The sequence below is a fragment of the Sus scrofa genome, chromosome 16 (genome assembly GCF_054392235.1).
Source record: "Sus scrofa isolate SSC_HxYL_T2T_F1_AM1 chromosome 16, Sscrofa_HxYL_maternal_Yorkshire_Landrace_v2.0, whole genome shotgun sequence".
In the NCBI taxonomy this organism is placed as follows: domain Eukaryota; kingdom Metazoa; phylum Chordata; class Mammalia; order Artiodactyla; family Suidae; genus Sus; species Sus scrofa.
In genome coordinates this window covers 62,407,425-62,419,449 of record NC_139398.1, presented here as the reverse complement: position 1 = coordinate 62,419,449, position 12,025 = coordinate 62,407,425, and the positions used below count along the sequence as shown (strand labels likewise).

Genomic DNA, 12,025 nt, shown 5'->3' with positions numbered 1-12,025 from the left:
CTGCCGGGGGATGGGAGCGCCGCGCGTTGCTGGAGGGGAGGGGAGTGTGTGGGGGGGTGTCCCAGCGGTCGGGGGTGCGGGGGGTGCAGGGGGTGGGGTGGGGGTGTGTGTCCCGGGGGTCGGGGGGGGGGAGTGTGTGTGTGTGTGTGTGTGTGTGTGTGTGTGTGTGTGTGTGTGTGTGTGTGGTGGGGGGGGGCGTGTCCCGGGGGTCCGGGCTGGCGCTCGGGGGCTTCGGGACAGTGTGGAGCGGTGTGGGGACAGTGCCTCAGGGCCGCACGCTGGGATCGCCCCGCCCTGCCCTGGGGCCTGGCCGGCCTGGCCCTTGGCCTCCGCGGCTCCCCGGCTCCCGGGCCTCCCCTTCCGCCCCTGTGCAGGGGCACTCGTGTCCTGGAGGGACGGCGACCACCGGCTGCCCTGCCTGCCCAGTCCTCGGCCGTACTCAGCCCACGGCGGGCTCCTGGAGAGCCCTGGGCCGGGCCCCCCTCGGTGGTGCCAGGGAGGAAAACGGGGGCTGGGCTGCAGGGGCATTGGCCAGAGGCTGGCGACCAGAACCACGGGGGCGTGGGGGTGGGGGGTGGTGAGGGGGTGGGGTGGGGGTTGGTGGGGGGGTGAGGGGTGCGGGGGGTGGGGTGGGGGGTGGAGTGGGGTGGAGTAGGGGGGGCGGCGCGGGGTGGGGTGCGGTGGGATGGGGTTGGGGGGGGACTTCACGGCATGGGGGGTGGGGGGCGGGCCCGGTGGCTGTCTGGGGCGGGAGAGCCGGGGCCCCGAGCACAGCAAGGAGCCGCACCGCCAGCCCAATGGACCCGGTCCCCTGCCGCCCACCCGGGGTCTAGAGGGAGGGTCAGGCCGGGCCCGAAGCCTGCTGGACGCTGCTCTCTCTGTCCGCCGCTGGACGCCCAGGACGGTCCCCCTCGCGGGCCATGCCATCACAGCAGCCCCCCGCCGAGGAGCGCCCCAGGCTCGCGAGAAGGAGCGCCCCGGGGGAAGCCGAGGCGCTCCAAGCAGGATGAGGCTACCGGGGGCCGGCTGAGGCCAGGGAGGGCCCGGTTCCCGCCGTTCCCTGGGCTGCTGGCAGGGGCTCCTGGGCGCAAGCCCACCCAAGGCCTTGGAGGAAGTCCCAGGGGCAGCCGAGGGGAGGGTGCGGAGGCAGGCAGGGGCCGGCTCCCTCCACCCCCACCGGGCCTCCCAGGCCCAGGCAGGCACCGGCCTCTCGGGTCCTCAGAGCCATGGGGGGCCACGGAGGACAGGACGCAGGGAGAGCAGCACCCCACCCCCGCGGAGAAGGACCTCGCCTCGGGGGGCCCTGCGGCCAGGGCCCCGGGCCCAGGGCGGGTGGGCTGTGTGAGCGGCAGGCCCCACCAGCTGGCCCTCCCTGCCTCCGTCTGGGATCAGACGACCAGTGTCCACGGGGCAGTGACGGAGAGCTTCGGCGGCCAGAGGGTGACAGGCCTGAGCCCCAAGCACGCGAACGCAGGAGAGGCAAGACCCGGCCGGCTCTGTCCCTGCCCCCCAAGGCCGCCTTGGACCTGGCGGCGGCGGCGGCCGGACACGAGCCGGGTGGTCTCCTGGGGCAAGACAGACCTTCTCAGGCTGAGGGCCCAAGCAAGGCCCAGCACCAGCCGCCTCCGCGTCAGGAAGGACGGAGCGGAGGAAGGCAGGCCCACCGCCTGCCTGGCGGGCACCGAAGGCTTCGCTGGGGTTTCCCGGACACAGGAAGGGAGGGACGCGGGTCCGGGGAGGGCCAGGGGTTCGGAGCCCACAGCTGAGGTCCCGCCCGCAGAGAGCCGCCGGGAGGCCCAAGGGCTGCGAGGGTGGGCCTGGGAGGCGGCCGGAGGAGTCGGCCCAGGCGGAAACAGGCTCTGGGCAGAGGTCGTGCCTGCAAGCCATGCTTCTCGTGGCACGTGGACCCTGCCAGCCTCCCACCCGCCTTGCCCTTGGATCCCTGTGGGCCGCCAGTGCCCTTGGGCACTGGGGGATCCGCGTGGCCCGGCACGTGGCCTCAAGGCCGTTCACAGAGAGGGGTCGCTGGGCCGCTGGGCCGGGGCTGGTGTGCGTGTGTGTGTGCGCGCGGGCGTGTGTCTGTGCGTGTGTGTCCGTGTGTGCGTGCGTGTGTGTGAAGTTCTGGGGCAACCCTGCGTCGGACAAGCCCTCTCTGCACCATTTGCCCACCGGCCTCGGCTCATCTCCTGTCTCTGTCTCGGTCTCTCGGTCAGCTTCTCGCCGTCTGTCCAAGGGCAAGCCGGGTGGGGGTGGGGGTGGGGGTGGGGGGTGGAGAGGGTGGTACGCAAGAGACAAGGAACCCACTGGAGAAGAAAGATGATCTCGGGCCGTGGTGGAGACGACGTCTGAGGGAGGGACCAGGGACCCCTATGGGTGGCTCGCAGGAGGGGCCCCTGGGTGGAGAACTGAAAGGCGAGCGGGTTGTGGCTCTGCCCAGCGCGGTCACCCACCAGGCAGCCTCTCTTGTCACCCTGCTGGTCCTCACGTCAGCATCCATGCGTGCTGATCTCTAGCGGAGGGCTGGCCAGGCCCCGGGACACCCACGCCCGCCAGCGTGCGTGCACGCGCGCGCACACCCCCCCCACCCCCCTCAAACACGCCCCTTCCCTCACCCCCACAAGGGGCAGTGACGGAGAGCTCTGTGATGGTGCCGCACGGGTAGGCCCCGTGAGGCCCCGGTGGCTGAAGGCCTCCCTCCTCGACAGAGTCAAGAGACCCACTCGCAGACATTTCCCCGCGCTGTACCGGCGGCTCCCCTGGCCCATCCATTCCACACAGCGCAGGTGGCATCCACAGAGCAGCCCAGAGGCCCATCCCCATCCATCCCAGGGCAGCCCCTTTCCCCCACCCCCACCCCCACCCCCACCCGCCAAGCCCAAGTGTGTGCTCCTTGCCCACCATCCCCCCCCACACACACGCCCCCCCCCCCCCCGCAACACGCCCCTTCCCTCACCCCCACAAGGGGCAGTGACGGAGAGCTCTGTGATGGTGCCGCACGGGTAGGCCCCGTGAGGCCCCGGTGGCTGAAGGCCTCCCTCCTCGACAGAGTCTCAGCCAAGCAGCCCTACACGGGCCGGCCCACACAAAGACCGAAGCCGGCCTCCAAACAGCTCCATTTCACCGGGACCAAACTTTCCCGGAAGCAGACCCGGGCACCCCTCTGTCTGTCGCCGCACTACTCACCAGAGCCAAGATCTGGAAGCCACCTAAAGGTCCACTGACAGGTGAGTGCACTTCGCAGACCCGGGGACATCTATGCGATGGCATCGCACACAGCCAGGAAAAAGCGGCAGAACGAGTGCCATCTGCCGCCGCGGGGCTGGAACGAGAGACCCTCAGGCTAAGCGAAGGAAGCCAGAAAGGAAAAAGACAAGTGCCCTAGGACATCACCTGTTGGTGGACTCTAAACGACGCAACGGATGGCGCTATCTAAACACCCACCCGCAGACACCAGAAACCGAGGGTGGGCAAGGAGCACACACTTGGGCTTGGCGGGTGGGGGTGGGGGTGGGGGTGGGGGTGGGGGAAAGGGGCTGCCCTGGGATGGATGGGGATGGGCCTCTGGGCTGCTCTGTGGATGCCACCTGCGCTGTGTGGAATGGATGGGCCACGGGAGCCGCCGGTACAGCGCGGGGAAATGTCTGCGAGTGGGTCCCTTGGCGGACCAAGACCCCTGGAGGAAACATTGGACATCAGCTCGACTTTAATCGTAAGAATCGACCTCCGACTCAAAGCAGACGAAGCCACTGCATTGCTGACCGCAGGAGGATTGAGGACACACGCCCAGCGCCCTCAGCTGCGGGCTCCAAACCCGAGTCAGTTCCCTGTGCAGAAAGAGGCTATCCTCCCAGGCTTCAAGTCAGCGCCAGCGACCTGACGGGGCCGTCTCGGGCATGGGGTGCCACCGTCCGCCCCCCCCCCCCCAGCCCGCCAGCCTTTGCAAACAACGAAACCCAAACGATCCTCCCCGCGGGTTTTTCCAAGCTCTGGTTCAGGTGATCCCGAGGCAGCCTTTGTTTGTTTGTTTGTTTGTTTGTTTGTTTGTTTGCTTGTTTGTTTGCTTGTTTGTGGATCTGGGCTGCTGGGGCCAATGGGGGTCTTGGGTGGGCTTCAAGGACCTGTCGGGCCACGAGGGATGTGCGGGTGTGGTGTGGGTGGAGAGCACAGGTGGGCAGCAGGCCCTGCGGGGGAGCGGGCCTGGCGGGGAGGGCAGGAGGCTCGGACCGGCCCGTGAGGGACGCGGCGGCGGCGGCGGCGGCGGCGGCGGGGGGCGCTGCGGTGGCGGCGCTTAGGGCAGGTGGCGGCCGCTGTGGGTCGGTGGCTTGAGGCAAGAGAGAGCATTGCGAGGTGCGAGAGTGTGGGTGAGGGTTGCGGGGGGCGCGTGGGAGCGCGTGTGTGAGTGGGGGTGCGGGGCGCGGGGGGTCGGGGGCGCGGGGCGCGGGAGGTGGGCTCGGGAGAGGCAGGCGAAGGCAGCGGGCGAGCCGGGGCAAAAGGCGAGGCGAAAGGGCCCGGGGCGGGCCGGGGAGGCGAGCGGGAGCGCAAAACAAGTGGCCGCACCTGCGGCATATGGAAGTTCCCAGGCCAGGGGTCGAGCCACAGCCACTGTAGAAGCAACGCCGAGTAGTTATGTTGTGAGCCACACGGGAAGTCCGAGTTCTCGGCTGCCGAGAGGCGCTCAAATGGAGCCGGGCGGCTGACGTCACGGGCGTCGGCGCGGGAGGGGGGGGGGGGGGGAAATGGGGAGCGAGCGCCACCTGGTGGGCTGCCGGGGGATGGGAGCGCCGCGCGTTGCTGGAGGGGAGGGGAGTGTGTGGGGGGGTGTCCCAGCGGTCGGGGGTGCGGGGGGTGCAGGGGGTGGGGTGGGGGTGTGTGTCCCGGGGGTCGGGGGGGGGAGTGTGTGTGTGTGTGTGTGTGTGTGTGTGTGTGTGTGTGTGTGTGTGTGTGGTGGGGGGGGCGTGTCCCGGGGGTCCGGGCTGGCGCTCGGGGGCTTCGGGACAGTGTGGAGCGGTGTGGGGACAGTGCCTCAGGGCCGCACGCTGGGATCGCCCCGCCCTGCCCTGGGGCCTGGCCGGCCTGGCCCTTGGCCTCCGCGGCTCCCCGGCTCCCGGGCCTCCCCTTCCGCCCCTGTGCAGGGGCACTCGTGTCCTGGAGGGACGGCGACCACCGGCTGCCCTGCCTGCCCAGTCCTCGGCCGTACTCAGCCCACGGCGGGCTCCTGGAGAGCCCTGGGCCGGGCCCCCCTCGGTGGTGCCAGGGAGGAAAACGGGGGCTGGGCTGCAGGGGCATTGGCCAGAGGCTGGCGACCAGAACCACGGGGGCGTGGGGGTGGGGGGTGGTGAGGGGGTGGGGTGGGGGTTGGTGGGGGGGTGAGGGGTGCGGGGGGTGGGGTGGGGGGTGGAGTGGGGTGGAGTAGGGGGGGCGGCGCGGGGTGGGGTGCGGTGGGATGGGGTTGGGGGGGGACTTCACGGCATGGGGGGTGGGGGCGGGCCCGGTGGCTGTCTGGGGCGGGAGAGCCGGGGCCCCGAGCACAGCAAGGAGCCGCACCGCCAGCCCAATGGACCCGGTCCCCTGCCGCCCACCCGGGGTCTAGAGGGAGGGTCAGGCCGGGCCCGAAGCCTGCTGGACGCTGCTCTCTCTGTCCGCCGCTGGACGCCCAGGACGGTCCCCCTCGCGGGCCATGCCATCACAGCAGCCCCCCGCCGAGGAGCGCCCCAGGCTCGCGAGAAGGAGCGCCCCGGGGGAAGCCGAGGCGCTCCAAGCAGGATGAGGCTACCGGGGGCCGGCTGAGGCCAGGGAGGGCCCGGTTCCCGCCGTTCCCTGGGCTGCTGGCAGGGGCTCCTGGGCGCAAGCCCACCCAAGGCCTTGGAGGAAGTCCCAGGGGCAGCCGAGGGGAGGGTGCGGAGGCAGGCAGGGGCCGGCTCCCTCCACCCCCACCGGGCCTCCCAGGCCCAGGCAGGCACCGGCCTCTCGGGTCCTCAGAGCCATGGGGGGCCACGGAGGACAGGACGCAGGGAGAGCAGCACCCCACCCCCGCGGAGAAGGACCTCGCCTCGGGGGGCCCGGCGGCCAGGGCCCCGGGTCCAGGGCGGGTGGGCTGTGTGAGCGGCAGGCCCCACCAGCTGGCCCTCCCTGCCTCCGTCTGGGATCAGACGACCAGTGTCCACGGGGCAGTGACGGAGAGCTTCGGCGGCCAGAGGGTGACAGGCCTGAGCCCCAAGCACGCGAACGCAGGAGAGGCAAGACCCGGCCGGCTCTGTCCCTGCCCCCCAAGGCCGCCTTGGACCTGGCGGCGGCGGCGGCCGGACACGAGCCGGGTGGTCTCCTGGGGCAAGACAGACCTTCTCAGGCTGAGGGCCCAAGCAAGGCCCAGCACCAGCCGCCTCCGCGTCAGGAAGGACGGAGCGGAGGAAGGCAGGCCCACCGCCTGCCTGGCGGGCACCGAAGGCTTCGCTGGGGTTTCCCGGACACAGGAAGGGAGGGACGCGGGTCCGGGGAGGGCCAGGGGTTCGGAGCCCACAGCTGAGGTCCCGCCCGCAGAGAGCCGCCGGGAGGCCCAAGGGCTGCGAGGGTGGGCCTGGGAGGCGGCCGGAGGAGTCGGCCCAGGCGGAAACAGGCTCTGGGCAGAGGTCGTGCCTGCAAGCCATGCTTCTCGTGGCACGTGGACCCTGCCAGCCTCCCACCCGCCTTGCCCTTGGATCCCTGTGGGCCGCCAGTGCCCTTGGGCACTGGGGATCCGCGTGGCCCGGCACGTGGCCTCAAGGCCGTTCACAGAGAGGGGTCGCTGGGCCGCTGGGCCGGGGCTGGTGTGCGTGTGTCTGTGCGTGTGTGTCCGTGTGTGCGTGCGTGTGTGTGAAGTTCTGGGGCAACCCTGCGTCGGACAAGCCCTCTCTGCACCATTTGCCCACCGGCCTCGGCTCATCTCCTGTCTCTGTCTCGGTCTCTCGGTCAGCTTCTCGCCGTCTGTCCAAGGGCAAGCCGGGTGGGGGTGGGGGTGGGGGTGGGGGGTGGAGAGGGTGGTACGCAAGAGACAAGGAACCCACTGGAGAAGAAAGATGATCTCGGGCCGTGGTGGAGACGACGTCTGAGGGAGGGACCAGGGACCCCTATGGGTGGCTCGCAGGAGGGGCCCCTGGGTGGAGAACTGAAAGGCGAGCGGGTTGTGGCTCTGCCCAGCGCGGTCACCCACCAGGCAGCCTCTCTTGTCACCCTGCTGGTCCTCACGTCAGCATCCATGCGTGCTGATCTCTAGCGGAGGGCTGGCCAGGCCCCGGGACACCCACGCCCGCCAGCGTGCGTGCACGCGCGCGCACACCCCCCCCACCCCCCTCAAACACGCCCCTTCCCTCACCCCCACAAGGGGCAGTGACGGAGAGCTCTGTGATGGTGCCGCACGGGTAGGCCCGTGAGGCCCCGGTGGCTGAAGGCCTCCCTCCTCGACAGAGTCAAGAGACCCACTCGCAGACATTTCCCCGCGCTGTACCGGCGGCTCCCCTGGCCCATCCATTCCACACAGCGCAGGTGGCATCCACAGAGCAGCCCAGAGGCCCATCCCCATCCATCCCAGGGCAGCCCCTTTCCCCCACCCCCACCCCCACCCCCACCCGCCAAGCCCAAGTGTGTGCTCCTTGCCCACCATCCCCCCCCACACACACGCCCCCCCCCCCCCGCAACACGCCCCTTCCCTCACCCCCACAAGGGGCAGTGACGGAGAGCTCTGTGATGGTGCCGCACGGGTAGGCCCCGTGAGGCCCCGGTGGCTGAAGGCCTCCCTCCTCGACAGAGTCTCAGCCAAGCAGCCCTACACGGGCCGGCCCACACAAAGACCGAAGCCGGCCTCCAAACAGCTCCATTTCACCGGGACCAAACTTTCCCGGAAGCAGACCCGGGCACCCCTCTGTCTGTCGCCGCACTACTCACCAGAGCCAAGATCTGGAAGCCACCTAAAGGTCCACTGACAGGTGAGTGCACTTCGCAGACCCGGGGACATCTATGCGATGGCATCGCACACAGCCAGGAAAAAGCGGCAGAACGAGTGCCATCTGCCGCCGCGGGGCTGGAACGAGAGACCCTCAGGCTAAGCGAAGGAAGCCAGAAAGGAAAAAGACAAGTGCCCTAGGACATCACCTGTTGGTGGACTCTAAACGACGCAACGGATGGCGCTATCTAAACACCCACCCGCAGACACCAGAAACCGAGGGTGGGCAAGGAGCACACACTTGGGCTTGGCGGGTGGGGGTGGGGGTGGGGGTGGGGGTGGGGAAAGGGGCTGCCCTGGGATGGATGGGGATGGGCCTCTGGGCTGCTCTGTGGATGCCACCTGCGCTGTGTGGAATGGATGGGCCACGGGAGCCGCCGGTACAGCGCGGGGAAATGTCTGCGAGTGGGTCCCTTGGCGGACCAAGACCCCTGGAGGAAACATTGGACATCAGCTCGACTTTAATCGTAAGAATCGACCTCCGACTCAAAGCAGACGAAGCCACTGCATTGCTGACCGCAGGAGGATTGAGGACACACGCCCAGCGCCCTCAGCTGCGGGCTCCAAACCCGAGTCAGTTCCCTGTGCAGAAAGAGGCTATCCTCCCAGGCTTCAAGTCAGCGCCAGCGACCTGACGGGGCCGTCTCGGGCATGGGGTGCCACCGTCCGCCCCCCCCCCCCAGCCCGCCAGCCTTTGCAAACAACGAAACCCAAACGATCCTCCCCGCGGGTTTTTCCAAGCTCTGGTTCAGGTGATCCCGAGGCAGCCTTTGTTTGTTTGTTTGTTTGTTTGTTTGTTTGTTTGCTTGTTTGTTTGCTTGTTTGTGGATCTGGGCTGCTGGGGCCAATGGGGGTCTTGGGTGGGCTTCAAGGACCTGTCGGGCCACGAGGGATGTGCGGGTGTGGTGTGGGTGGAGAGCACAGGTGGGCAGCAGGCCCTGCGGGGGAGCGGGCCTGGCGGGGAGGGCAGGAGGCTCGGACCGGCCCGTGAGGGACGCGGCGGCGGCGGCGGCGGCGGCGGCGGGGGGCGCTGCGGTGGCGGCGCTTAGGGCAGGTGGCGGCCGCTGTGGGTCGGTGGCTTGAGGCAAGAGAGAGCATTGCGAGGTGCGAGAGTGTGGGTGAGGGTTGCGGGGGGCGCGTGGGAGCGCGTGTGTGAGTGGGGGTGCGGGGCGCGGGGGGTCGGGGGCGCGGGGCGCGGGAGGTGGGCTCGGGAGAGGCAGGCGAAGGCAGCGGGCGAGCCGGGGCAAAAGGCGAGGCGAAAGGGCCCGGGCGGGCCGGGGAGGCGAGCGGGAGCGCAAAACAAGTGGCCGCACCTGCGGCATATGGAAGTTCCCAGGCCAGGGGTCGAGCCACAGCCACTGTAGAAGCAACGCCGAGTAGTTATGTTGTGAGCCACACGGGAAGTCCGAGTTCTCGGCTGCCGAGAGGCGCTCAAATGGAGCCGGGCGGCTGACGTCACGGGCGTCGGCGCGGGAGGGGGGGGGGGGAAATGGGGGAGCGAGCGCCACCTGGTGGGCTGCCGGGGGATGGGAGCGCCGCGCGTTGCTGGAGGGGAGGGGAGTGTGTGGGGGGGTGTCCCAGCGGTCGGGGGTGCGGGGGGTGCAGGGGGTGGGGTGGGGGTGTGTGTCCCGGGGGTCGGGGGGGGGGGAGTGTGTGTGTGTGTGTGTGTGTGTGTGTGTGTGTGTGTGTGTGTGTGGTGGGGGGGCGTGTCCCGGGGGTCCGGGCTGGCGCTCGGGGGCTTCGGGACAGTGTGGAGCGGTGTGGGGACAGTGCCTCAGGGCCGCACGCTGGGATCGCCCCGCCCTGCCCTGGGGCCTGGCCGGCCTGGCCCTTGGCCTCCGCGGCTCCCCGGCTCCCGGGCCTCCCCTTCCGCCCCTGTGCAGGGGCACTCGTGTCCTGGAGGGACGGCGACCACCGGCTGCCCTGCCTGCCCAGTCCTCGGCCGTACTCAGCCCACGGCGGGCTCCTGGAGAGCCCTGGGCCGGGCCCCCCTCGGTGGTGCCAGGGAGGAAAACGGGGGCTGGGCTGCAGGGGCATTGGCCAGAGGCTGGCGACCAGAACCACGGGGGCGTGGGGGTGGGGGGTGGTGAGGGGGTGGGGTGGGGGTTGGTGGGGGGGTGAGGGGTGCGGGGGGTGGGGTGGGGGGTGGAGTGGGGTGGAGTAGGGGGGGCGGCGCGGGGTGGGGTGCGGTGGGATGGGGTTGGGGGGGGACTTCACGGCATGGGGGGTGGGGGGCGGGCCCGGTGGCTGTCTGGGGCGGGAGAGCCGGGGCCCCGAGCACAGCAAGGAGCCGCACCGCCAGCCCAATGGACCCGGTCCCCTGCCGCCCACCCGGGGTCTAGAGGGAGGGTCAGGCCGGGCCCGAAGCCTGCTGGACGCTGCTCTCTCTGTCCGCCGCTGGACGGTCCCCCTCGCGGGCCATGCCATCACAGCAGCCCCCCGCCGAGGAGCGCCCCAGGCTCGCGAGAAGGAGCGCCCCGGGGGAAGCCGAGGCGCTCCAAGCAGGATGAGGCTACCGGGGGCCGGCTGAGGCCAGGGAGGGCCCGGTTCCCGCCGTTCCCTGGGCTGCTGGCAGGGGCTCCTGGGCGCAAGCCCACCCAAGGCCTTGGAGGAAGTCCCAGGGGCAGCCGAGGGGAGGGTGCGGAGGCAGGCAGGGGCCGGCTCCCTCCACCCCCACCGGGCCTCCCAGGCCCAGGCAGGCACCGGCCTCTCGGGTCCTCAGAGCCATGGGGGGCCACGGAGGACAGGACGCAGGGAGAGCAGCACCCCACCCCCGCGGAGAAGGACCTCGCCTCGGGGGGCCCTGCGGCCAGGGCCCCGGGCCCAGGGCGGGTGGGCTGTGTGAGCGGCAGGCCCCACCAGCTGGCCCTCCCTGCCTCCGTCTGGGATCAGACGACCAGTGTCCACGGGGCAGTGACGGAGAGCTTCGGCGGCCAGAGGGTGACAGGCCTGAGCCCCAAGCACGCGAACGCAGGAGAGGCAAGACCCGGCCGGCTCTGTCCCTGCCCCCCAAGGCCGCCTTGGACCTGGCGGCGGCGGCGGCCGGACACGAGCCGGGTGGTCTCCTGGGGCAAGACAGACCTTCTCAGGCTGAGGGCCCAAGCAAGGCCCAGCACCAGCCGCCTCCGCGTCAGGAAGGACGGAGCGGAGGAAGGCAGGCCCACCGCCTGCCTGGCGGGCACCGAAGGCTTCGCTGGGGTTTCCCGGACACAGGAAGGGAGGGACGCGGGTCCGGGGAGGGCCAGGGGTTCGGAGCCCACAGCTGAGGTCCCGCCCGCAGAGAGCCGCCGGGAGGCCCAAGGGCTGCGAGGGTGGGCCTGGGAGGCGGCCGGAGGAGTCGGCCCAGGCGGAAACAGGCTCTGGGCAGAGGTCGTGCCTGCAAGCCATGCTTCTCGTGGCACGTGGACCCTGCCAGCCTCCCACCCGCCTTGCCCTTGGATCCCTGTGGGCCGCCAGTGCCCTTGGGCACTGGGGGATCCGCGTGGCCCGGCACGTGGCCTCAAGGCCGTTCACAGAGAGGGGTCGCTGGGCCGCTGGGCCGGGGCTGGTGTGCGTGTGTGTGTGCGCGCGGGCGTGTGTCTGTGCGTGTGTGTCCGTGTGTGCGTGCGTGTGTGTGAAGTTCTGGGGCAACCCTGCGTCGGACAAGCCCTCTCTGCACCATTTGCCCACCGGCCTCGGCTCATCTCCTGTCTCTGTCTCGGTCTCTCGGTCAGCTTCTCGCCGTCTGTCCAAGGGCAAGCCGGGTGGGGGTGGGGGTGGGGGTGGGGGGTGGAGAGGGTGGTACGCCAAGAGACAAGGAACCCACTGGAGAAGAAAGATGATCTCGGGCCGTGGTGGAGACGACGTCTGAGGGAGGGACCAGGGACCCCTATGGGTGGCTCGCAGGAGGGGCCCCTGGGTGGAGAACTGAAAGGCGAGCGGGTTGTGGCTCTGCCCAGCGCGGTCACCCACCAGGCAGCCTCTCTTGTCACCCTGCTGGTCCTCACGTCAGCATCCATGCGTGCTGATCTCTAGCGGAGGGCTGGCCAGGCCCCGGGACACCCACGCCCG

General features: G+C 70.6%; 1 long non-coding RNA gene across 1 annotated transcript in view; it reads right to left on the bottom strand.

Moving 5' to 3' along the window:
- Positions 1 to 12,025, bottom strand: part of LOC102164640 (uncharacterized) — a 182,203-nt gene that overhangs the window by 120,656 nt on the left and 49,522 nt on the right. The window contains exons 13-14 of the long non-coding RNA XR_014831535.1: positions 7,918 to 8,053; positions 3,184 to 3,319 (exon numbers count right to left, since the gene is read on the bottom strand). This is a non-coding gene — a long non-coding RNA (uncharacterized LOC102164640). The remainder of the gene's footprint in view (positions 1 to 3,183; positions 3,320 to 7,917; positions 8,054 to 12,025) is intronic.